Genomic DNA, 25,659 nt, shown 5'->3' on the forward strand with positions numbered 1-25,659 from the left:
CCATGTATATCACCCTATACCAAGATTAACTCAAAATGGATCAAGGATCTTAATATCAGACCCCAAACTCTTAAGTTGATACAAGAAAGAGTAGGAAATACTCTGGAGTTAGTAGGTATAGGTAAAAACTTTCTCAATGAAACCCCAGCAGCACAGCAACTAAGAGATAGCATAGATAAATGGGACCTCATAAAACTAAAAAGCTTCTGTTCATCAAAAGAAATGGTCTCTAAACTGAAGAGAACACCCACAGAGTGGGAGAAAATATTTGCCAATTATACATCAGACAAAGGACTGATAACCAGAATATACAGGGAACTTAAAAAACTAAATTCTCCCAAAACTAATGAACCAATAAAGAAATGGGCATGTGAACTAAACAGAACTTTCTCAAAAGAAGAAATTCAAATGGCCAGAAAACACATGAAAAAATGCTCACCATCTCTAGCAATAAAGGAAATGCAAATTAAAACCACACTAAGGTTCCACCTCACCCCTGTTAGAATAGCCATCATCAGCAACACCACCAACAACAGGTGTTGGCGAGGATGTGGGGAAAAAGGAACCCTTTTACACTGTTGGTGGGAATGTAGACTAGTACAACCACTCTGGAAAAAAATTTGGAGGCTACTTAAAAAGATGGACATCGATCTACCATTTGATCCAGCAATACCACTCTTGGGGATATACCCAAAAGACTGTTACTCCAGAGGCACCTGCACATCCATGTTTATTGCGGCACTATTCACAATAGCCAAGTTATGGAAACAGCCAAGATGCCCCACCACTGACGAATGGATTAAGAAAATGTGGTATCTATACACAATGGAATTTTATGCAGCCATGAAGAAGAACGAAATGTTATCATTCGCTGGTAAATGGATGGAATTGGAGAACATCATTCTGAGTGAGGTTAGCCTGGCTCAAAAGACCAAAAATCGTATGTTCTCCCTCATATGTGGACATTAGATCAAGGGCAAACACAACAAGGGGATTGGACTATGAGCACATGATAAAAGCGAGAGCACACAAGGGAGGGGTGAGGATAGGTAAGACACCTAAAAAACTAGCTAGCATTTGTTGCCCTTAACGCAGAGAAACTAAAACAGATACCTTAAAGCAACTGAGGCCAATAGGAAAAGGGGACCAGGAACTAGAGAAGAGGTTAGATCAAAAAGAATTAACCTAGAAGGTAACACCCACACACAGGAAATCAATGTGAGTCAATGCCCTGTATAGCTATCCTTATCTCAACCAGCAAAACCCCTTGTTCCTTCCTATTATTGCTTATACTCTCTCTACAACAAAATTAGAGATAAGGGCAAAATAGTTTCTGCTGGGTATTGAGGGGGGGAGCGGGAGGGGGTGGATTGGGTGGTAAGGGAGGGGGTGGGGGCAGGGGGGAAAAATGAACCAAGCCTTGTATGCACATATGAATAATAAAAGAAAAATGAAAAAAAAAAAAAAAAAAAAAAAAGAAACCACCTCACACCCATTAGGATAGCAGTTATCAAAAAGTCAAAAAACAAATACTGGTGAGGGTGTGAAGAAAAGGGAACACTTGTACACTATTGGTGGGAATACAGATTGCTACAGTCATTATGGGAAAAAGTATGGAGGTTTCTAAAGAAATTAAAAACAGAACTACCATAGCACTCAGCAATCCTTTTTCTGTGCATATACCCAAAGAAAATGAAACCATCACCTTGTAAAAATACCTGTACTCCCATGTTCATTATCGCCTCCTTCACAATAGCCAAGATAGGGAAACAATCTGAGAGTCTTGTCCATAAACAAATGAATAGAGACTGAGGCACACATAGATGATGGAATACTATTCAGTTCTGAAAAGAAAGAAATCTTGCCATTTGCCACAACATGGGTGAGCCTAGAAGACATCTTGCTACATGAAATCAGTCAGATATTTATCTCTCATAAGTGTAATCTTTTTAAACAAATTCAAATGTATAAAGAACAAAACAGTGGTTGGGGGTGCAGGAAATGAGATGTAAGTCAAGAGGATACAAAGTAGAAGATCTGTAGAATGGACAAATCTAAAGAATGAATGCACTAGATAATAAAATTGCCCTGTATATAAGATTATTGCTGAGTAGATTTCAGCTGTTCTTGCCACAAAAAAGGGAGTAACTATGTGAGATGATGGACATGTTAATATTGTTCACTATATTAACCCTTTTGTTATCTATATGCATATCATAATATCTTTATCAAAAATATGCTCAGTAAAATCCAGTTTAAAATAGAACAATAATAACGAAATTCATTTGATCAATGACAAAAATTTGCTGGAAATTAGGATAAAGGAAGCACAGACTACTGTGGAAGTGAACAGCCTAACCAAAGGGATCAATCTTAGTGCAAAGGATCATAGATCCTCCCAAGCAAGGATGTTCATGCTTAAACTAAGGTATCAGGGAAAAGGGACAGTGCTCCAGGCTGAAGGAAGGTCTAAAGACTACTGCTGATGAAACTCATAATGGCACCTGGGATCACCTTTTAGACACAATGATAGAATATCAGTTTGTCAAACTGAGAAGAACTTCAGAAAAATTGAAGCTCTCCAAACAAGCTGAGGTTCCTGAAAAATACTCAGCAAGGCCTGGTGCAGTGGTTCATGCCTGTAACCCCAGCTATTCAAGAGGAAGAGATTGGGCAGACTGTGGTTTGTGGCCAGCCCAGGCCAAAAGTTAGTGAGACTCCATCTCAACAATAAGCCAAATGTCACACACTTGTCATTCCAGCAACATGGGAGGCATACATAGGAGGATTGCAGTCTGAGGCCAGCCAGACAAAAATGCAAGACTCTACCTGAAAAATAACTAAAAGCAAAAAAGGGAAGGGAGTGTAGCTCAAGTGGTAGAGCACCTGCCTAGCAAGTGCAAGACCCTGAGTTTAAAATGCTCAGCAAAAATCATGATTAAAAACAAGAAATGATTAAAGGAAATGCAAAGATCAACGGATTAGGTTGTCTTTGCATCTATTTTTGAATTATCTGTTGAAAACTAGAGAATAATTTAAATAAAAGGATATGAAATCCCAAGAGAGAGAATTTAACTAAATGAGCTAAAATAATCCCTATTATAAATTTGATCAAGTTATGTATCGTTCATATCTAGCACACTGATAGAAACCTGATAGAAAATAGATTGCAAGTGATAGGTAACACTTAAAGAATTTTAGAGACTAGAGACAAGCTCAAAAACTAATTTTCAAAATGGAAAACAAAATATAAAAAGTGAACAAGACCTAGGTGTGGTAACATATACCTATGATGCCAGTACTTGGGAGGCTGAGAAAGGAGGATATTGAGTGTGAAGCCAGTCTGGGCCACATAGCGAGACCTTGTCTCAAACGAAAAAAAAAAAAAAAAAAAAGGAAACATAATAATTTGGGTGAAGATCTTCCAGGGTGGCAACCATGTGTTCAAACAAGAAAACACATGAACATTTAATTGCTATTGTGTCATTACAAGTTACAACTATGGATTATCATGTGCTTACAATATTTTAGTTAGATTACCCCCTCCATCGTTCTCCCTCTTTCCCCTCCCCTTCTTTTAGAACAATTTCAACAGGTTTCATTCTTTTATTTTCATATATGAATATAAAACACATCCACTATATAGAATATTTGTTCTTTTAAGGAATTTCCAGTTCGGTGGTTCTTAGCCCTATCACCCAATGTATCCAAGTGACAGAACAGTAATGAGAGCAGAGCTTGCTTTCTCCTTCCCTTCAATCATCTCTAGTCCCTGAGGTCCTTGCTAACCCATTCATTTAGTTTTTTTTTTTTTTTTTGGAGGGGGACCCTTGGATTTGAATTCAGGGCCTCATACTTGCTAGGCAGGCGCTCAACTGCTTGAGCCACTCTGCCAGTCCTTTTTTGTGATTTTTTTTTTTTTTGATATAGGTTCTCATGACTATTCGCCTGGGCTGGCTTTGAACCTCAATCCTCCTGATCTCTGTCTCCTGAGTAGTTAGGATTACAGGCATGAGCCACTGATGCCTGGTCATCATTTAATATAGGTTAAGAACAGTGTTCAACAGAGCTCTTTGAAGAAAGATTAATTCCAAAACTGGAACAGGTCAGGAAGGTCAGTAAGAGATTGAAATTTCTTATTATTTAAAAAAGTAAATAAAGAAGCCAGTTGGAAGGGCGGACCATGGATCAAACACAGGACAATTTAAGTATCAAAATAATTAAGCTCAGTAATGAATTACAAAAGTCAGAAAAAGAAAGAATTCATAAGTATATACCAATAACAAATAAGTTGGGAAGAAAAGTGAGCGCCTGCTTACAGTAGGATGCCTAGGGACTACTGTTAAATGTAATGTGAGCACGGGAGCTTGTAAATCACAATTTTGTAACCACCTGGTAAAGACTGGATCAGGTAAGAACCATCATGTTAAATCTAAAATGAAATTATTATGTGGAGCAGTGTATTTGCATTGACTTAGAATGTCTCCCACTGACTGCTTATTAATTGCAAAGGGAAAAGGAAGCATACAGTGGGGAAGCTAGGTAACACCTTGACTGAGAGATTAATACTATCACTAGTGAGAGACAGATGGGATTTGCATGTCTCCAGGTGTGATACTCTGAAAAGGATACATCATCTATGACGCATATGTGCCAGTAAATACAATACAAATCTAATGACAAAACAGCATATAAAAAGTAAGAAAAAAAAGATGGAGGAAGGTGGTTATATTCTTTACAAATGTTCTAAAGTAGGCTAAAAAAAGAACCAGGGATGTAGCTGAACTGGTTGGAGTAAAGTCAGAAAATTTTAATGGAAATAGGTCATGGTGGCCTCTTGCAATGGGATTTAAGTCGAGGTTTCAACATAAGGTGAATAAGCCTTTTCCTTGGTCTTTTGATGCAGGACCTTGCTGTGTAACCCAGTCTGGCCTGAACCTTGAGATCCCCTTGCCTCAGGAATGGGATAGGCATGCCACCGTGCTGGGCTGTAAAATTATCTTTTGTTGGTTTGGCCTCAGCTGTTAACTGATTAACTTCCTAATCTTTTTCCTCCTCCATCCTTAGTCCTTGTAATTAAGTTTAAAATAAATGAGAATTTTTCTTTAAAAAAAAAAACTATGGATTATCCATAGTTGTATCCGTTACAACTATGGATTACACTATAATCCACAGTTGATATTAAATTATAATATACAATGTTGATATTATAATAAAATACACAGCAATATACTATTATTATTGTTTTAGCCAAGGTTCAGAGAAACAGAAAGAGTAGCATATCCACATAGTCACCCCTAAGTGGGGCTGGAATGATTCAGCAGTCCACTTTCAGTGGCATCAAGCAACATGCAGAACCATCTACAGCTTTTCCTTCCTTACTTGGTTAAAAGGAGCTCCACTTGATGATAGGTTGTGCTATACACATTCAGCCTTGTGGCGCTACTTCCTCATGGTAAGGTTTGTGTCACATAGCACTTGGAGTCTCATGGTCAGGCATTTGATCGCTCCCAGGTCCAGGAGCAAGCCAGAAACTGTTTTCAAAAGAATGTGTCCTTGCAGAAGAAGGCATGGATTTGCTCTAAAGCCCTAGAGATCTGCACTGTGATTCCCCTTATTACTTGCCAGAAGCTCTCCACAGCATCCCTATTTATTATAATCCTGTTATCATTGGACCTGATGCACCATAAGGTCCAGGTGGTACAGCAACAGGCATCAAAGCTGGAATTACTGCAAAGCCTTGTCTCTCTCTGGTCCATATTCAAAACTGGCAGCCTTACGTACATAGGTAAGAATAGCACGTCCAACTCCAGTACATGCGTTCTCTTTTTATGGTGAATGGTGCAAGATGTATGAAATTATCTTTCTCCTTTTGTACAATGTCAAGACAATTTCTCTGCAAATTGTGTTAGGGGGAGAGCAAAACAGACATGGCCCTGATGTAAGGGTAGAAAGCCTAGTGTTGGTTGTGCCAATGAAATGCTTCTGGTAGGTCATGGAAATTGGTAAGGAGGAAAAGATGCTTTTCTGGTCAATAGCTGCATACTTGATGATAAATCGTGCTATCATCACTGTAGTTTTCCCCAAAGATACAATATTATTTTGGTTTACTATCTTTGTAGGAATAAGAAGCTCTCATAGCTTCCACTTTGCCATTCCTACCACAACGACCCTCACTGTATGGGTTAGAGAACCATCGTAAGGATTCTGACAGTGGCCAAACATGTCTATTCCAATTATAATTTGAGGAGCTGGGGAAACAGCCACAGGTTGGGTCAACTGACAAGGTGGGCCCACTAGGAGTTAAACCTAAGCTCAGGCTTCATCTGTATCCTGACCATTGAAAACTCTCATTTTAACTAGTCAGCTGGAATAAGTCACTTAGGTCATAAGAATGAAAGTAAATAAGAACAAATAGTGATTCCTGAAGGAGCTGAGTGTTTCCTTGTCCACAGTACACATTCGGCCTATCAAATAACTGCAAGTCCCTTGGAGAAAAGGCTTGGAGGAAAATTTATAGTGTTTGCTTGCAACAGTGATGCAGGGTCCTTCTTCAAGGAGACTTGGACTCTCCTTTAATCAAGAGCTTTGGATCTGTGAATTAGCTTAGGTCCAGGCACTTGGTGAGTAGCCATGGATCTCCACTATGGCAACTCAAGTCAAGTTTTGGCCACCAGCATTAGAGTTTTTATCTTACACAGAACAAGCAAAAATCTAGTAGATTACCATCACTTTCATTACTAGGGACACCATTATCCACTAGTCGTCACCAAAGACCCTAATGTATTCTGGTCAATAATACGACTCCGTTGCCCATTATAGTGAATGTGCCCATCATCTGCTTGGTAGATAAGTGCTGTGACTTGGCCTCTGTGATTCTGGAAACACGTCATCCTCACTGAAATCAAAGTACACTTCTCATGGGTTCATCCTCCATGTTCATCCATGTTCTACAAATCAGATCATCCACAAAGCTTTGCTAGGATTCTAGCATTCCTCTTACTGACTTATTTTCAAAGTCTCAGTGAAGGAGGTGTCCTCTTGGTTTTGCAGAGGGATTCAGTTGGGAATAAGTGTGCACTTTGTGTCTTAGTCTGTATTTGCCTAAGTCTTTGGATTTCCTCCTCATCCTGCCTTGGAAGCTGTGGCACCTCAGCCTCATGAGATACAGGTACGTGGGCTATCAGTACCTCATTTCAGCTCACAAGAACATTGTGCTAGATTTTCAGGAGTCTCATGAACCAATTACTTAAGCATTATACATACAAACTTAAAACAAGTAAAAAAAAAACCTTACCATGGGGAGAAAAAAAATCCAAAAAGCTTACCCACCTTGCTCTGGGAGTTTCATGGTAAAATGACTCTGTCTACAGACTTGTAACACAGGCCTACTTCATGAGGACTTGGGGTTTTAATTTATTCTATCTTTATATTCAGTGACTTCTTGGATAAGAAATTAGTATGCAACATTATTTTTAAGGCCATAGTCTGATCATATTTACCTCCCTCAAAGAAAGGATTGCTATAAAAATTGAAGGCACAAATATACAAAAGCATATCACAAACATAATGCAAAACATGTAGGAAATTCTAAATATATATTGACTGTTACTACTATTTTATAAGAGAAGAACATTACATTATCATCAGTTCTACAGACAAAAGTCACACAACCATCACGCACTGTCCATTGTACTAGGATAAGAGCACTCAAACTCCACAATGTCCCAGGGTGAGTTTCTGCCCCTAATTTTATTGAAGCAGCTGTGCTCCCTCAAGCTGACTGAAGTTTTATACCTTCGGCTGCTCTTCGGCTGCTCTGATGGGGCTACGAGCATACCCACGGCCCTGGCTGTTTGTCCTCAAAGCAGCTTGACTCTCTAACCTTGAGTAAACTCAGTAAAGTGGAGCCCATGATAAATGCACAGTAAGGACGACGTTACAACAGAGGAGCTGTTTGATTTATTGTGTCTTATGAAATAGAAACCTCCTCACATCATGGGAATTAGTGATGGAATTTTAAAAAGAATAACAAAATGAAATCAGGAACGGAAGAAAAAAATGCCCGGGTCCAACTCAAAAAAAAAAGAAAACTTCCTAATAAAAAATGTAAACCAGATGCAGTTAGAGATGACTGATAATTAAGGATGATAAATGACTTATGTTTTATATTGAATTATCCAGTGCACACTATTGTTTCTACATGAGGGAACGATTTACATATGGCTGCTGGGCTATCTTTTTACCTAAATTTGATTTCACAGGCAATTCTTTCAATCCCAAAGTGTCTACTCCATCACTGAGTTCTGTATTTTCCTCAGGAAAGTGACTCTTTACCTTTCAGAGATCTCTTTTATAAAAATTAAGAAGGATGGAGTAGATTATGGAAAATTTATCTCCAATGAGCATAAAGTTTATGCAACAAAGCCATAAGTAGAATATAAACCTCATTTCCTCAGTGTGAATGATGTATTAATACAGAGCTATCAATATTCCCAAACCCAGTCTATGTTATGACTGAGGGTATGTACTTTTCTGGCACATGCAGGGGATGATATACCCAGTCTGTTACTAAACTTTTCTTAAATCTCAGAACAATAGGCTGAGTGCAGTGGCTCACACCTGTAATCCCACATACGGGGGAGGTAGAGATGGAGAGGATCACAATTCAAGGTCAGCCCAGGCAAAAAAGTTAGCAAGACCCCCATCTCAATCATTGGACATGGTAGTGTGTGTCTGTGGTTCCAGCTACTGGGAGGTATAGGTAAGATTGAGGTCCGAGGCCAGCCTCAGGCAAAAATGGAAGACCCTATCTGAAAAATAACTGAAGCAAAAAGGACTGGAGGCATGACTCAAGTGGTAGAGCACTTTAGAGCACTTGCCCAGCAAGTATGGGGCACTGAATTCAAACCTCAGTACCACCAAAACAGTAAAAAATAAAAATAAGTAAATCTCAGAACATTCTAACTCACAATCATTTAACATGAGTACAACCTCTTTTTCGAGCTCCTTAAAGTTTTAGTCTAAACTAAACTTAATAACTTAGTATTAATGATATACAGTCTTGTACTAATGATTGCTTAATCTATGCTAATATTAATCTCACCAATTAGATGACAAACAAGGCAGAGACTTGATCTACTCCCCCTATTCACTTAATACCATGTGAGTATGTCAACAAACACTCAATGACTGGTTGATAATCACTGGTAGAATGCTGAAATTCAACAGAGACAACTAGCTTCAGCCCAGATTTGGTTTATGTAAAATCATAAAACTTTAGGATTTTAGACAGGACGGGATCACATTAACAATATAAGAAAGACATTTTTAATGAAAGAGAATAAGATAATAGCCTCATAATAACCTCTAGCCACCCCCTGAATTGTCCTACTTAAGTGTAACCTTAGTCTTCCCCAAAGTCACTAATACCAATTATGATTATTTAATTTTGTCAACTGAGTTATTAAATTCTCACTTTCAAGAGTTAAGGATATGTGTTGATGGTAAAACCATCCCAATCTGGAAGAAAGAAAACATACTACAATACATTCCTGTTGGAAAAAGGAAACTTGATTCCTCCAGAGTACCCAACCAAAGGGACCAGCAACACCTTCTGTTCAGCCCATAAGAGGACTGTGTTTGATTCTCTTTATCACCTGAGTACATTCTATGGAGGGAGCGATGTGGGTGGGGAAATTTTCCTATGTGGATTCTTATTCTGTTCATTTCATTATTTTGAACAATAAACTCCTTACATTTGCTGCCTTGCTGGTAAAAGAGAAAGAATTTTGCTTTCCAGACAGAGGTTTCCAGAAAACACTGACAGAATCAGATGAAAGAAACTCCACAGGAAAGGCACATGATCAGCTAGAGCCTCTCGTCCTTTGGACATCCACATGTCTTGTTTGATTTCCTAACCACATTCCTCAGAGCCCAGATGTTGCATATCTGGAATAGAGCAGGTTGGGTGCTGTGGTTATGACAATGTTAAAGAAAACTCACTCTTCAGCTCAACATCAGACAGCTAATTGCTCTGTTAGTTTTAAATTAAAAACTGACCCCAGCTGCTCCAACTTCTTTTGGCTCCTGATTGAGAACACTAAATAAAGACTAATAATTAATCAGGCTATTGGAATGAAAGAAAGCAAATGTCCTGTGATTTATAGACTGAGGTTACAATAGTTTGGGTCACCAGAAAGTTTTTGCATATCTTCTTTCAGTCTTGTCTTGTGAAGTATTGGGTTAAATAGGGTAACTCGGCCAAATCCCCTGAAACACTCCACAGAGCTTGGATCTGCCTGAAGGATCTATATCCTGATGGTGCCATAGCCAGAGAAAATATTACTCAAATTTACTTTAGATGTTTCCAAAACATTCGATCAGCTAATAGTCTGTTTTCTGTGGAGGTGATAAGAATGGAGGAACGTTTTTCCCTTTATATCCTTGAACCCATTTTTTAATAGTTGACTCTTCACAGGTGGAAATGATTAACCAACAAAATTAAAACCATTTGATTCAGATAGTAATCAGTCAACTGCTAATTATAAAAACTCTACTAATGGCTCAACTAGGATTAGAAGAGACATATGTAGGACTATTAGTCACTCCTTATATAGTATCTATATTATAAAAGCAACAATTCTGTGATGCAGCAATAGGCTATAACTATCAGTACCTTTTTAAATGACTGATATTTGGATTTGGAGACAAATGGATGCAAGGATGATGTTTTGAAGTTTTGTGGAATTATAAATGTTAGCTCTTCTCTTTCATTTGTCAGTTACAGAAACTCAAGTCAACCTAGCTCAAACTAAGGAAATGCCTGGCTGACATAATTAGCGAAGCCAAGGTGGCAACTGGTATTGCCTGCTCCAGTTTTTCTATCTGTGCCATCCAAATTCTTCTCCTTTGTCTTAGCTTGACAGTCTCTTGGTTTGGCTTCATTTTTGAAAAGACACATGTGGTACAACATTGGCAGAACTAAGGGCACCATAGGCATGCACAAATCTTAAAACTAAAAGAAGGGCTCTTCTGTCCCACACCTAGCTCTGATTGGTTAGGTGTAGGGCATATATCAAGCCCTGAAAGAAAGTGATAGATCAAGTCAGAGCTATATAAACTGAAATAGGAAGGCAGATGGTTCTTGTGAGGAAATGTGGGTTCTACTACAAACAAGAGTGTAGAAGTAGACATCCACTACAAATGTCCTCCTCTCCTCAGTTTCTCCCTATCTTCTATCCACCTTCAACCTGCTAACCTTAGCAGCATACTAAGCAGACAGAAAAAGGGGTGAGTGTGCTATGGTTTAAATGTCCCCTTTGACATTCATGTGCCACTGTGATGATCCTGGGAGGACATTTAAGAGGTGATTAGGCCATGAGGGCTCCACCCACATGAGTGGGTTAATCTCAGGAGTTAAATATCCAGGGAGTGGCTTTGTCATAGAAGCCACTCCATCTTCTCATGCTCTCTCTCCATACAATGCCCTGTGCAATGATAAGATGCTACAAAAAGACCCTCACCAGATGTAGCCCTTCCATCTTGGACTTCCCAGCCTCCAGAACTATGAGAAATAATTTGTTGTTGTTGTGTTTATAAACTGCCTAGTCTTTCAGTCTGTGGCATTATGTTATAGCTGCAGAAAATGGACCAAGACAGGATAAAATTATGTTAAGAATTTTGCATTCATGAGTTAATGTTCATGAACCATCTGTGTGCTCATAAAATACATTTCACAGCATTGCCTGCAGTTATCTGGGGCCCTGTGACTAGATCTGGCCAAACAGACTCTGGATCATAGTGACACGTGTCATTTCTGGGCCAAAACGGTTAAGGGCCATGTGCCTTCTCCATCCTCCTCCTTTGTAACATGACCTTGGAGGCCCTGTTGTACCAAGGGTCTGGCTACCAGATGGAGGAGGACTTCCTATCTCAAACTGGATTCCACACAAGCAAAATCTAAGCCTTACTGTGTTAGGTCCTGAGAGTTGTGGGGGTTGCCTGTTGCAGCAGCTCGGAGTAATTACCCAAACTCAAACACTTCTATTTCTCAACAGTCATGAGAAAGGGCAGTTAAATAAAACCTTATTTACAGATCTCACAGGACCATTTCCTCTCTGACTTCTTTAACATGGAAATTTGAAAGTTTTTTCTAATGACAGAGTCAAAAGCAGTTGCTCCAAGGTGTCCTAAATATGACCCTATGAATAATTTGTTAATAATGTGTTTTCCTTATACAGAACACTTAATTAGCATTTCAGATTCAGCAACAGAAACCTGATCCTCTAAATAGGATATTCTACTTTTGTTAAAATTAATTTTTTGACTCTTTCTGAGAAATTTTCTAAAATATATTTTTCCTGTTATCAAGCATTACTTTTTTTTAATGTGAAATATTTTGCTGATAAAACACAACCATTAAAATCAATTATTTTTATAAGTACTGACCTTTGGATATTTCTCTGGCAGCCATTCTTGAAATTATTCTTTCCTCGATGCTCATTTTTGTTGTTTTTGAGATAGTTCAGGCTAGCCTTGAACTCACTATGTAGTCCAGGCTGGCCTCACTGCCTCAGCTTTCCCAGTGCTAGGATTACAGGCATACACTACTACGCCTCACTCTCATTATTGCTCTTTTTATTTGCTTTTTTTTCCCAAAAAAAATTTTCAGCTCACTGAAAATTCTAGCTAGTTAAGTTTCTATTTATCAAGGTTTCATTGAACTATGAAATTGAGACATTGTCATTTGGAATGCATCTTCTCTATGATTAGGTACATAAAAGCCAAAAGAGGATGTAAAAAACTGTATTTCTTAGGATGAGGTAGAGCCCTGGCCTAACATGTGTGAAGCCCTGCATTCAATCCCCAGCGCCAAAATATTTTTTTTAGAAATCTTAGAAAAATATTTTACACTAAGAATGTAGAAAACCAGACATTGTTCCAGGGGCATAACTAGCAATAAATAAATAAATCGGTAACTCCTAGGTCCTAGTGTCCTTTCTCTGTTTTAATGGATCTCCTAGTCATTTTTCTTAGCTATAGGTAGTGTTCAAAATATTTTAATTTAGATCTTCCCACCCACCCCAATAAGGCTACTTTGATGAGAAAATCTAGTTATAATCTATTTATCCGCATATTTTGTGTTCTTAGAACAAGAAGCAAAGTCTGTGCCCTGGGGTTAAGGCGGCTGCAGTCCACAGAGCCTATGATTTCAGGCAGCTGTGGCGTACTAAGTAGGAAGTGCTATGAGAGCCATAGACAGAGGCCTCCCTGAGGAAGACACTACAGCTTAGTCCTCAGGGAGGCGGGTCTGGCACAAATGCAAAGGAAGAGCATTTCAGCCAGAGAGTTCAGGACAGAGGGGAGAAGAGCAGAAGGCTTGTTTGGGCTAGTTTCATTTCATATGTAATCAGGATATTCAGAAATCTATCAAACATCTCTTCAAAAGATTTTGCTTCATTTTACAATGAAGAAAATTGTGTCCCATCTCTCAGGACAATTCATGAAGTATTGCATAAAACTTTGGTTTAAGGCCTCCTGTTGTCCATAAGTTCATCCCAGAGAGCTAAGATACATGTCATTTCACAGTGTCATCTTGGCAGTGATGGTTAGGAACCCCAATACTGCCAGCCAGAGCCAGGTAACCTTCAGACTGAGCCAATTGGTTCAAGAAGCTAACATAAGCCTAAGAACAAAACTGGACTGGACCCATGTGGTCCAGTGAACTGCCTTCAGCTCCTGAACTGCAGAGTGGACTCAACTGTGTCAAGATCAAAAGGGTGGCTAAGGTAGTACACAACTGCCACTCTCGTGAACAACTCAGAGATCATTTTCTTAAGAATATGTCAGTAATACATTTGACAAGAGCGGTATGTATAAGAAAGATACACAATTTGTTCATTTTCCATCACAAAGACAACTGCTTAAGGAAACTACAAAGGATTATGTTTTATATATATATTGTTCTTTCATTTAATCTCTATCATTCCTTATCCTTCTGTCTCTAGTCACCAGATACAGGTTTATTCATTTTTCTGTTTTTTTTTTTTAAGATTGATTACTTACACATATCTTCCCTTGTTCTAACAGGATTTTAGGTACTTTACAAAGATATATAAAATGTAGAAAGATGGCATACATTAAGAGCAGATAGAGAATTCCAAGATGGCGGCTAGAGGGAGAATTCCAAGATGGCGGCTAGAGGTAGGAAGCAGAAAGCGACCCTCCTATAGTGAAATCTTGGAGAGATGCTGGAGACACACTTTGCAGGCATAATCACCGAGAAAAGGCATAATTTGACCCCTCCACATCTCCAGCCGGTGCAGAGAATCTCCACTTCACGTTAAACGGAGAAATGAGGAGGGCCCCTGGGGCCGCCAGTGGCCGGCACCCATACGGCTTGGGAAGACGCGGACGAGGTGAGCTTCACGGTACTGCGGTAGCCCCACAGACAAGCCTGGGCCAGAGCAGCATAGCCCCCTGGACAGACTAACCTCCACCCGGGAAAAAAAAAAAGAGAAACTGAGTAATAAGCAATAAGAACAGTTAAGACACTCTGGAAAGAGGGTGGGGTGCCCTGAGCACTGAAGATTGGGGGAAGTGAATCCTTCCCGGGACTGTAAATAAACAAGCCAGGCAGGCCGGAGAGCCTCTGGCGGGAGCGGGGCGCGCGCCCAGCAACCAGGAGCGGGAAAGCTTGTGAGAGGAGGGAAAACCCACTTCCCACGTGAACTGTAAACAAACATGGCGGCCGGCAGGAGCAGCAGCACTGCCCAGTAAGCAGGAGCAGGAAAGCTTCTGAAAGTGGCAGTGGGAGGAAAACTTCAGAGGAGAGGGGCTCCCACATGAACTGTAAATAAACACACAGGCCTGACAACGCGGGGGCAGTGTCACCTTTCCCAGTGCTTGGAAAGGGGAAAGCCTGTAGCAGAAGCTCACGCACAGGAGAACCCTGAGCAAACAAAGCCTGTGGGACCAGGTGAGTGCTAGCTCACCCCAGAGATCTGCATAAATAACGCAGCCAGCTATAGGCTGAGAGCAGCAGGCAGGCAAGCCACAGTTGCAGATACCACTCTCAGAACTGTCTCCAGATGCTTTTTTTTTTCTCCCTACCTTTGATGAGAGAACAACCGAATTACACCTGCAAGCCAAAAAACTTACTGAAACTGTATTGCATTTGAACTTGGGACACTTGGTGGGGCTTTGTGTGTGTGTGTGTGTGTGCGTGTGTGTGTGTGTGAGTGTGTGTGTGAGTGTGTAGTTTTGTTCTACTTTATGCATCCCCTTTGATGAGACAACTACAGAACAACATCTGAGGCACCAACTCCAGGACTGGAGATTGAGACAGACACCCAAATTATTAAGAATGAAACTGCATTGCATATAAACTTGGAAGTTTTTTGGTTTTTTTTTTTTTTAATTTTCTATTTTCCATTTTATTTTAATTCATTTTTATATATAGATATTACTTTCATTTACTTTTTATTTTTTTTATCTTTGATTTTCAATCCTCTCTCTGTCTCTCTAATGTCTGTTCAGCTTACTGTCGATTAGTACACTAACACTCCCTGTTTATACCTTTGAAACTCTCTTGTCTGATACCTTGTTCTGCTTTCTCCCTCTTGTCTGCATATTTGTTTTCCCCTTTTCTTTAACTTCTTGCTTTCCATCTCAGCTCACTCTTCCATTCTAAATATTACCATTGCTATTATTACAAGCTAGAAAATACTTAATTACACACAGTACAGGGATAGTAACAACACCAAGGACAATGACGGGAAGACAGAAAAAACAAGGAAACCAGTTTCCCCACAGCAAAAAATTAGTACAGGAACCAGAGGGGAATGAAGAGAACAGAAACTCAGATCCAGACTCCAACAAAATGAAGATAAACTATGCCAAAGGACCCAATGAAGCCCACAAGAATAATTTAAAAGAAGACATACTACAAGTACTCAATGAGAATTTTATAGAGATGATACTGGATAGGGTCAACCAAAATGTACAGGAGACACTCAAGAAATTCCAAGACAACAAAAATAGAGAATTTGAAAAAGCAAAAGAAGAAATAAAGGAAACCATAGAAGCACTGTATAAACACCAAAGTGAAAGAGAGAACACAATGAACAAATGGATAAATGAACTCAGGACAAAAATAGACAACAATAAAGAAGAAAACTGCCAGGATATGGAAAACCTCAGAAAAAAGAATGAAACAGAACTGCAAAACAAAACGGAAAGCCAATCCAGCAGAATAGAACAAACAAAAGACAGAATCTCAGAACTTGAAGATGAAATGGTAATTAAAGGAAAAACCGAAGAACTATTAATTAAACAACTCAAGACCTGTGAAAAGAAAATGCAAGAACTCACTGACTCCATCAAAAGACCAAACTTGAGAATCATGGGCATCGAAGAAGGAGAAGAGGTGCAAGCGAAGGGAATGAGTAATATATTCAACAAAATAATAATGGAAAATTTCCCAAATCTAGAGAAAGATATTCCCATACAAATGCAAGAGGCCTCCAGGACACCAAACAGACCAGATCAAAATAGAACTACTCCACGACATATCATCATTAAAACAACAAGTTCAGAAACTAAGGAAAGAATATTGAAGGCTGTAAGAGAGAAAAAACAAGTAACATACAAAGGTAAACCCATCAAAATCACAGAAGACTTCTCAACAGAAACATTAAAAGCAAGAAGAGCGTGGGGTGAGATCTTCCGGGCACTGAATGAAAATAACTTCAACCCCAGGATACTCTACCCAGCAAAGCTATCATTCAAAATAGATGGAGCAATAAAAGTCTTCCATGACAAGCAGAAACTAAAACAATATGTGACCACAAAGCCACCATTACAAAAGATTCTGCAAGGGATCCTGCACACAGAAAGTGACACCCAACTTAACCATGAAAAGGCAGGCAGCACCAAACCACAGGATAAGAAAAAGCAAGACAGTAGAGAGTAACATCAAGTTAGGTACACACAATCAAACCTTCAAACAACTAAGACAATTAAATGGCAGGAATCACCACATACCTATCAGTACTAATGCTTAATGTTAATGGACTTAATTCACCCATCAAAAGACACCGTTTGACAAAATGGATTAAAAAAGAAGATACAACAATTTGTTGCTTACAGGAGACTCCTCTCAACGACAGAAATAAGCATAGGCTTAGGATGAAAGGCTGGAAGAAGATTTACCAAGCCAATGGCCCCCGAAAACAAGCAGGAGTAGCAATACTTATCTCTGACAAAGTAGACTTCAAACCTACATTGATCAAACAAGATAAAGAAGGACATTCCATACTAATAAAAGGGGAAATAGACCAAAAGGAAATAATAATCATCAATCTGTACGCACCCAATGTCAACGCACCCAATTTCATCAAACATACCCTGAAAGACTTAAAGCATATATAAACGCCAACACAGTGGTTGTGGGAGACTTTAACACCCCATTATCATCAATAGATAGGTCATCCAAACAAAAACTCAATAAAGAAATCCAAGATCTAAAATATGCAATAGATCAAGTGGACCTAGTAGATGTCTACAGAACATTTCATCCAACCTCTACACAATATACATTCTTCTCAGCAGCCCATGGAACCTTCTCCAAAATAGATCATATCCTAGGGCACAAAGCAAGTCTCAGCAAATATAACAAAATAGAAATAATACCGTGCATACTATCTGACCACAATGCAGTAAAAGTAGAACTCAACAACAAAAGTAAAGACAAAAAACATGCAAACAGCTGGAAACTAAATAATTCATTACTTAATGAACAATGGATCATCGATGCAATAAAAGAGGAAATTAAAAAGTTCCTGGAAGTCAATGAAAATGAAAACACAACCTACCGGAACCTATGGGACACAGCTAAGGCAGTCTTGAGAGGAAAGTTTATAGCCATGAGTGCATATATTAAAAAGATTGAAAGATCCCAAATCAATGACCTAATGCTACATCTCAAACTCCTAGAAAAACAAGAACAAGCAAATCCCAAAACAAATAGAAGGAGAGAAATAATAAAAATAAGAGCTGAAATCAACGAAATAGAAACCAAAAAAAACATACAAAGAATTAATGACACAAAAAGTTGGTTCTTTGAAAAAATAAACAAGATCGATAGACCCCTGGCAAACCTGACTAAAATGAGGAGAGAAAAAACCCAAATTAGTAGAATTAGGAATGCAAAAGGGGAGATAACAACAAACACCATGCAAGTCCAGGAAATCATCAGAGACTACTTTGAGAACCTATATTCAAATAAATTTGAAAATCTAAAAGAAATGGACAGATTTCTAGATACATATGATCATCCAAAACTGAACCAAGAGGAAATTAATCACCTGAATAGACCTATAACACAAAATGAAATTGAAGCAGCAATCAAGAGTCTCCCCAAAAAGAAAAGTCCAGGACCTGATGGATTCTCTGCTGAATTCTATCAGACCTTTAAAGAAGAACTGATACCAACCCTCCTTAAACTGTTCCACGAAATAGAAAGGGAAGGAAAACTGCCAAACACATTTTATGAAGCCAGTATTACACTTATCCCAAAACCAGGCAAAGACACCTCCAAAAAGGAGAACTATAGGCCAATCTCCTTAATGAACATTGATGCAAAAATCCTCAACAAAATAATGGCAAATCGAATTCAGCAACACATCAAAAAGATTATTCACCACGACCAAGTAGGCTTCATCCCAGGGATGCAGGGGTGGTTCAACATACGAAAATCAATAAATGTAATAAACCACATTAACAGCAGCAAAGACAAAAACCACTTGATCATCTCAACAGATGCAGAAAAAGCCTTTGATAAGATCCAACATCATTTCATGATAAAAGCTCTAAGAAAACTAGGAATAGAAGGAAAGTTCCTCATACATTATATGTATGACAAACCTACAGCCAGCATTATACTTAAAAGAGAAAAATTAAAACCATTCCCTCTAAAATCAGGAACCAGACAAGGATGCCCACTATCTCCACTCCTATTCAACATAGTACTGGAATTCCTAGCCAGAGCAATTAGGCAAGAAGAAGGAATAAAAGGAATACAAATAGGTAAAGAAACTGTCAAAATATCCCTATTTGCAGACGACATGATCCTATACCTTAAAGACCCAAAAAACTCTACTCAGAAGCTTCTAGACATCATCAATAGCTATAGCAAGGTAGCAGGATATAAAATCAACATAGAAAAATCATTAGCATTTCTATACACTAACAATGAACAAACTGAAAAAGAACGTATGAAAACAATTCCATTTACAATAGCCTCAAACAAAATCAAATACCTAGGTGTAAACCTAACAAAAGATGTGAAAGACCTCTACAAGGAAAACTATACACTTCTGAAGAAAGAGATTGAGGAAGACTATAGAAAGTGGAGAGATCTCCCATGCTCATGGATTGGTAGAATCAACATAGTAAAAATGTCGATACTCCCAAAAGTAATCTACATGTTTAATGCAATTCCCATCAAAATTCCAATGACATTCATTAAAGAGATTGAAAAATCTACTGTTAAATTTATATGGAAAAACAAGAGGCCACGAATAGCCAAGGCAATACTCAGTCAAAAGAACAATGCAGGAGGTATCACAATACCTGACTTCAAACTATATTACAAAGCAATAACAATAAAAACAGCATGGTACTGGCACAAAAACAGACATGAAGACCAGTGGAACAGAATAGAGGATCCAGATATGAAGCCACACAACTATGAGCAACTTATCTTTGACAAAGGAGCTAAAAATATACGATGGAGAAATAGCAGCCTCTTCAACAAAATCTGCTGGGAAAACTGGTTAGCAGTCTGCAAAAAACTGAAATTAGATCCATGTATAGCACCCTATACCAAGATTAACTCAAAATGGATCAAGGATCTTAATATCAGACCCCAAACTCTTAAGTTGATAGAAGAAAGAGTAGGAAATACTCTGGAGTTAGTAGGTATAGGTAAGAACTTTCTCAATGAAACCCCAGCAGCACAGCAACTAAGAGATAACATAGATAAATGGGACCTCATAAAACTAAAAAGCTTCTGTACATCAAAAGAAATGGTCTCTAAACTGAAGAGAACACCCACAGAGTGGGGGAAAATATTTGCCAATTATACATCAGACAAAGGACTGATAACCAGAATATACAGGGAACTTAAAAAACTAAATTCTCCCAAAACTAATGAACCAATAAAGAAATGGGCATGTGAACTAAACAGAACTTTCTCAAAAGAAGAAATTCAAATGGCCAGAAAACACATGAAAAAATGCTCACCATCTCTAGCAATAAAGGAAATGCAAATTAAAACCACACTAAGATTCTACCTCACCCCTGTTAGAATAGCCATCATCAGCAACACCACCAACAACAGGTGTTGGCGAGGATGCGGGGAAAAAGGAACCCTCTTACACTGTTGGTGGGAATGTAGACTAGTACAACCACTCTGGAAAAAAATTTGGAGGCTACTTAAAAAGCTGGACATCGATCTACCATTTGATCCAGCAATACCACTCTTGGGGATATACCCAAAAGACTGTTACTCCAGAGGCACCTGCACACCCATATTTATTTCAGCACTATTCACAATAGCCAAGATATGGAAACCGCCAAGATGCCCCAGCACTGACGAATGGATTAAGAAAATGTGGTATCTATACACAATGGAATTTTATGCAGCCATGAAGAAGAACGAAATGTTATCATTCGCTGGTAAATGGATGGAATTGGAGAACATCATTCTGAGTGAGGTTAGCCTGGCCCAAAAGACCAAAAATCGTATGTTCTCCCTCATATGTGGACATTAGATCAAGGGCAAACACAACAAGGGGATTGGACTATGAGCACATGATAAAAGCGAGAGCACACAAGGGAGGGGTGAGGATAGGTAAGACACCTAAAAAACTAGCTAGCATTTGTTGCCCTTAACGCAGAGAAACTAAAGCAGATACCTTAAAGCAACTGAGGCCAATAGGAAAAGGGGACCAGGAACTAGAGAAAAGGTTAGATTAAAAAGAATTAACCTAGAAGGTAACACCCACGCACAGGAAATCAATGTGAGTCAATGCCCTGTATAGGTATCCTTATCTCAACCAGCAAAAACCCTTGTTCCTTCCTATTATTGCTTATACTCTCTCTACAGCAAAATTAGAAATAAGGGCAAAATAGTTTCTGCTGGGTATTGAGAGGGGGGAGAGGGAGGGGGCTTAGTGGGTGGTAAGGGAGGGGGTGGGGGCAGGGGGGAGAAATGACCCAAGCCTTGTATGCACATATGAATAATAAAAGAAAAATGAAAAAAAAAAAAAGAGCAGATAATAAGAGAGACATGCTATTTAATGAAAAACACATTTATATTAAATAAATACTCCTATGTTAGTTTATTTAAATATAGAGATGTTTATAAATGTGCATATACATTATAAAAAGATAAAAAATATTCTGGGTTGGTTTGGTCTTGTTTTTGTTTTTACATCTCTATATTTTCCAAATATTTTAAGACAGATGTGAATTATTTTACAATTATAAAGGTTTTTTTTATAAAGTAGGTGAGGGAAATAGGAACATACAGGCATACAAAGGCAAATGCTCAAGACTGTAATCTGTAAAGTTAAATACACTTTTGATAGATGAGTCAGAAATAAGGCCCAAGCTGTCTAACTGTGAAAAGGGAAACTTATTACAGAAAATACTTGGTTTTTTTGTTTTTTTTTTTCATTTTTCTTTTATTATTCATATGTGCATAAAAGGCTTGGGTCGTTTCTCCCCCCTGCCCCCACCCCCTCCCTTACCACCCACTAAGCCCCCTCCCTCTCCCCCCCCAATACCCAGCAGAAACTATTTTGCCCTTATTTCTAATTTTGTTGTAGAGAGAGTATAAGCAATAATAGGAAGGAACAAGGGTTTTTGCTGGTTGAGATAAGGATACCTATACAGGGCATTGACTCACATTGATTTCCTGTGCGTGGGTGTTACCTTCTAGGTTAATTCTTTTTGATCTAACCTTTTCTCAAGTACCTGTTCCCCTTTTCCTATTGGCCTCAGTTGCTTTAAGGTATCTGCTTTAGTTTCTCTGCATTAAGGGCAACAAATGCTAGCTAGTTTTTTTAGGTGTCTTACCTATCCTCACCCCTCCCTTGTGTGCTCTCGCTTTTATCATGTGCTCATAGTCCAATCCCCTTGTTGTGTTTGCCCTTGATCTAATGTCCACATATGAGGGAGAACATACGATTTTTGGTCTTTTGGGCCAGGCTAACCTCACTCAGAATGATGTTCTCCAATTCCATCCGTTTACCAGCGAATGATAACATTTTGTTCTTCTTCATGGCTGCATAAAATTCCATTGTGTATAGATACCACATTTTCTTAATCCATTCGTCAGTGCTGGGGCATCTTGGCTGTTTCCATAACTTGGCTATTGTGAATAGTGCCGCAATAAACATGGGTGTGCAGGTGCTTCTGGAGTAACCTGTGTCACAGTCTTTTGGGTATATCCCCAAGAGTGGTATTGCTGGATCAAATGGTAGATCGATGTCCAGCTTTTTAAGTAGTCTCCAAATTTTTTTCCAGAGTGGTTGTACTAGTCTACATTCCCACCAACAGTGTAAGAGGGTTCCTTCAGAAAATACTTGTTTAGGAGAAACAATGATGATATTCCTGATATTAAGATATAAAAAAAAAAAAAAGGCCGAGTGCTGTAACAACTGGGAGGCATCAATCAAAAGGTTTGCATTTTGAAGCCTGCTTAGGCAAAAAGTTCATGAGACCCCATCTCAACAAATGACTGTGCCTGTGGTGGCATGGACCTGTCATCCCAGCTATGCAAGGAAACAGAAAAAGGAGGATTGTGGTCCAGGCCAGCCAAGACATAAAGTGAGATCCTATCTCAAAAATAATGTTGGCATTAAAGGGGGTGGCCCACTCTCACAGACACCAAGTGATAAATACGAAATTTATGTTCATCTCACATGAATTGTTTGTAACTGTTTTCAAAGTGGTTTTATGTTGTGACTCTGTGATTTTTAAATTTTCTTTTTGCAGGACTGGGAATTAAACTCAGGGCCTCACATTTGCATGGCAAGTGCTCTACCTAACATGGAGTCATGCTCCTACTCCTCACTTTGTGATTCTTGTACCCACGTGAGAATGGAAATCAAGAGTAGCTCACACATAGCTGCTTGGATTGTACATCAGCTGCACAGCACATCCTTAGCAGGGCCAAGGCCATCGATCCAATTCCCAGCACTTAAGAAAGAAAGCAAAAAAGTAGGTTACACATAATTTCTCCTAAAGAAGACTTTGTTTAATAAATAAAGAAATAAAGCAACTCAACCTGGCACTTAAAAACAGAACCACCCCAGGTGTGATGTTGCACACCTCTAATTCCAACACATGGGAAGCTGAGGCAGGAGGATTGAAATTTCAAGGCCAGTTTGGGATACATAGTAAAACCCGGTATCAAAAAATAAAACAAAACAGCAGACAAGCGAAAAAAGGAATTGTCAAGTTCAATGACTCAGGCTGTCTTCCACAAGAATAGTGTGCATTGGTCTCTTGTCTTCAGGAAGACATGGAGACTAGAAAAGCCCTCATCCTCTTGGGCTCAGGGCAGACAAAGCTCTGCTAAGGGACTTCATACTAGGACTTACAGCATGTCTGCTCCGATACAAAGTCGAGTTTTCAATTGTATCTGGGACCCAGTTATCAACGACTACTTGGAAAATGCCTCCCACAGGAGGTGGGGGGAAGACAGAGCTAGAAAATTGCTCCTAACAACACTGGTGAGGGGAAACATGAGAGCTCCTCATGTACTATCCCCCATGATCTGAAGCCCAAGGTCATTTTCATCACATTTAACAGATAAGTTTTCTCCAGCTCTGTTGAAATTACAAGTCACACTTCTGTAGATTGAATGTCTGTTCCCCCAACCAAAACAAAAGTTGAAGACTAAATCCCAAATATGATATATAGAGAGGTGGTGCCTTTGGGAGGTAGTTAGGTCATGAGGGTGGAGCCCTCTTGAATGGAATTAGTGACCTTATAGGACAAGACAAAAACTGAGTATGCTAGTGCAGACCTATAATCTGACGTCTCAGGAGGCAGAAGCAGAAGAATCATGCTGGAGATACATAGCAAGACCCAAAGAAAAAATTTAAAAAGGGAGGAGGAGAAGGAGAAGAACAGCAAGAAGAAGGAAGGAAAAAAGGAAGGAAGGAAGGAAGAAGGGAAGGAGGGAGGGAGTTAAGAAGGAGGGAAGGAGGGAGGGAGGGAGGCAGGGAGGGAGGTAGAAAGGGAGAAGAAGGAGGACATGGGGGAGGGGGAGGGGAAGAACAACAACAAGAGAAATGATCTCTTCTGTCAGTCATGTGAGGAAACAATAAGACAATCATCTACAAACCAGGAAACAGATTCTCACCAGACTCTAGATCTGCCAGCACCTTGATTTTAAACTTCCCAGCCTCCAGAACCATAAGAAATAAATTTGTATTGGGTAAGTCACCCAGACTATGATATTCTGTTATAACAAATGAACAGAACTAAGGAACACATATAGAATGTGGTTGTGCAGAGAAACTAAAGCAGATACTTTAAAGCAACTGAGGCCAATAGGAGAAGGGGACCAGGAACTAGAGAAAAGGTTAGTTTGAGAAGAATTAACCTAGAAGGTAACACACATGCACAGGAAATCAATGCGAGTCAAATCCCTGTATAGCTATCCTTATCTCAACTAGCAAAAACCTTTGTTCCTTCCTATTATTGCTTATACTCTCTGTACAACAAAATTAGAGATAAGGGCAAAATAGTTTCTGCCGGGTATCGAAGGGTAAGGGGGGGGTAAGGGAGGGAGCAGCGAGGGGGAAGGGAGGGGGTGGGGGGAAGAGGGGAGAAATGGCCCAAACATTGTATGCACATATGAATAAAATAAAAATTTAAAAAAATAGAATGTGGTTGTTCTGATTATTTTAATCTATCCCAAAGATACTACTTTACAAAAATGTTCTTGGCACAAAGCTTAAATTTAAAATTTAACACAATAAGCATTTATTGAACACATACCATACTCAAGACATTCTGTTAAGTGATGTGGACTACACAAAGACAAGAAAACACATAAAAGTCTGAGGATGCAGCTCAGTGGTAGAATGCTTACTTAGCATGCATAAGGCACAGGGTTCAATCCCTAGTACCACAAAACACACACACACACAGTCTCAAAAAATAACAGTGCTTCATTTTTGAAATTTAAATGCTGGAAGAAATGATCAGGCTAAAATGTGCTATGTTTACTGCTAGAACTTCTGTGTTCACACGAGGATGGGACTCAGAGGCGTGCATTACACGGTCTTATGCTGAAGAGCAACATTAACTCATCTTCAGAGCTCCCAGGAAGTAGAAAATCCCAACCAATGTTTCAAGTAAAGCACATACCATTCAAAGTGTAAGGAGCAATGATGTGAGTATTTTTATCAGGTAGGAGCCCTGTTGATGCTTAGATAGATCAAGTGATCCATAGCCTGTATTAGGTGAAGGTGAGACAAATGACACAAAGACTTGTTCAGGTCCCATCACTGGTTAGTGCTGAGTTGAGATGAGAAGTCAGATTCTCACATTTTGGTGGCAACAGCATCAACA

The 25,659-nt window shown here is 39.1% G+C and overlaps 1 protein-coding gene across 5 annotated transcripts in view; it reads right to left on the reverse strand.

Moving 5' to 3' along the window:
• The window catches only part of Trmt11 (tRNA methyltransferase 11 homolog), a 189,601-nt gene that overhangs the window by 76,640 nt on the left and 87,302 nt on the right, over nucleotides 1-25,659 (reverse strand). For 4 of the 5 annotated variants that reach the window (XM_074075230.1, XM_074075221.1, XM_074075218.1 and 1 more), the window contains exon 15: nucleotides 23,195-23,271. The exons of the other annotated variant lie outside the window; for it this stretch is intronic. The gene's annotated coding sequence lies outside the window, so the exon portion shown is untranslated. The remainder of the gene's footprint in view (nucleotides 1-23,194; nucleotides 23,272-25,659) is intronic. 5 annotated transcript variants of the gene reach the window in all.

Source organism: Castor canadensis, chromosome 1, assembly GCF_047511655.1.
Source record: "Castor canadensis chromosome 1, mCasCan1.hap1v2, whole genome shotgun sequence".
NCBI lineage: Eukaryota > Metazoa > Chordata > Mammalia > Rodentia > Castoridae > Castor > Castor canadensis.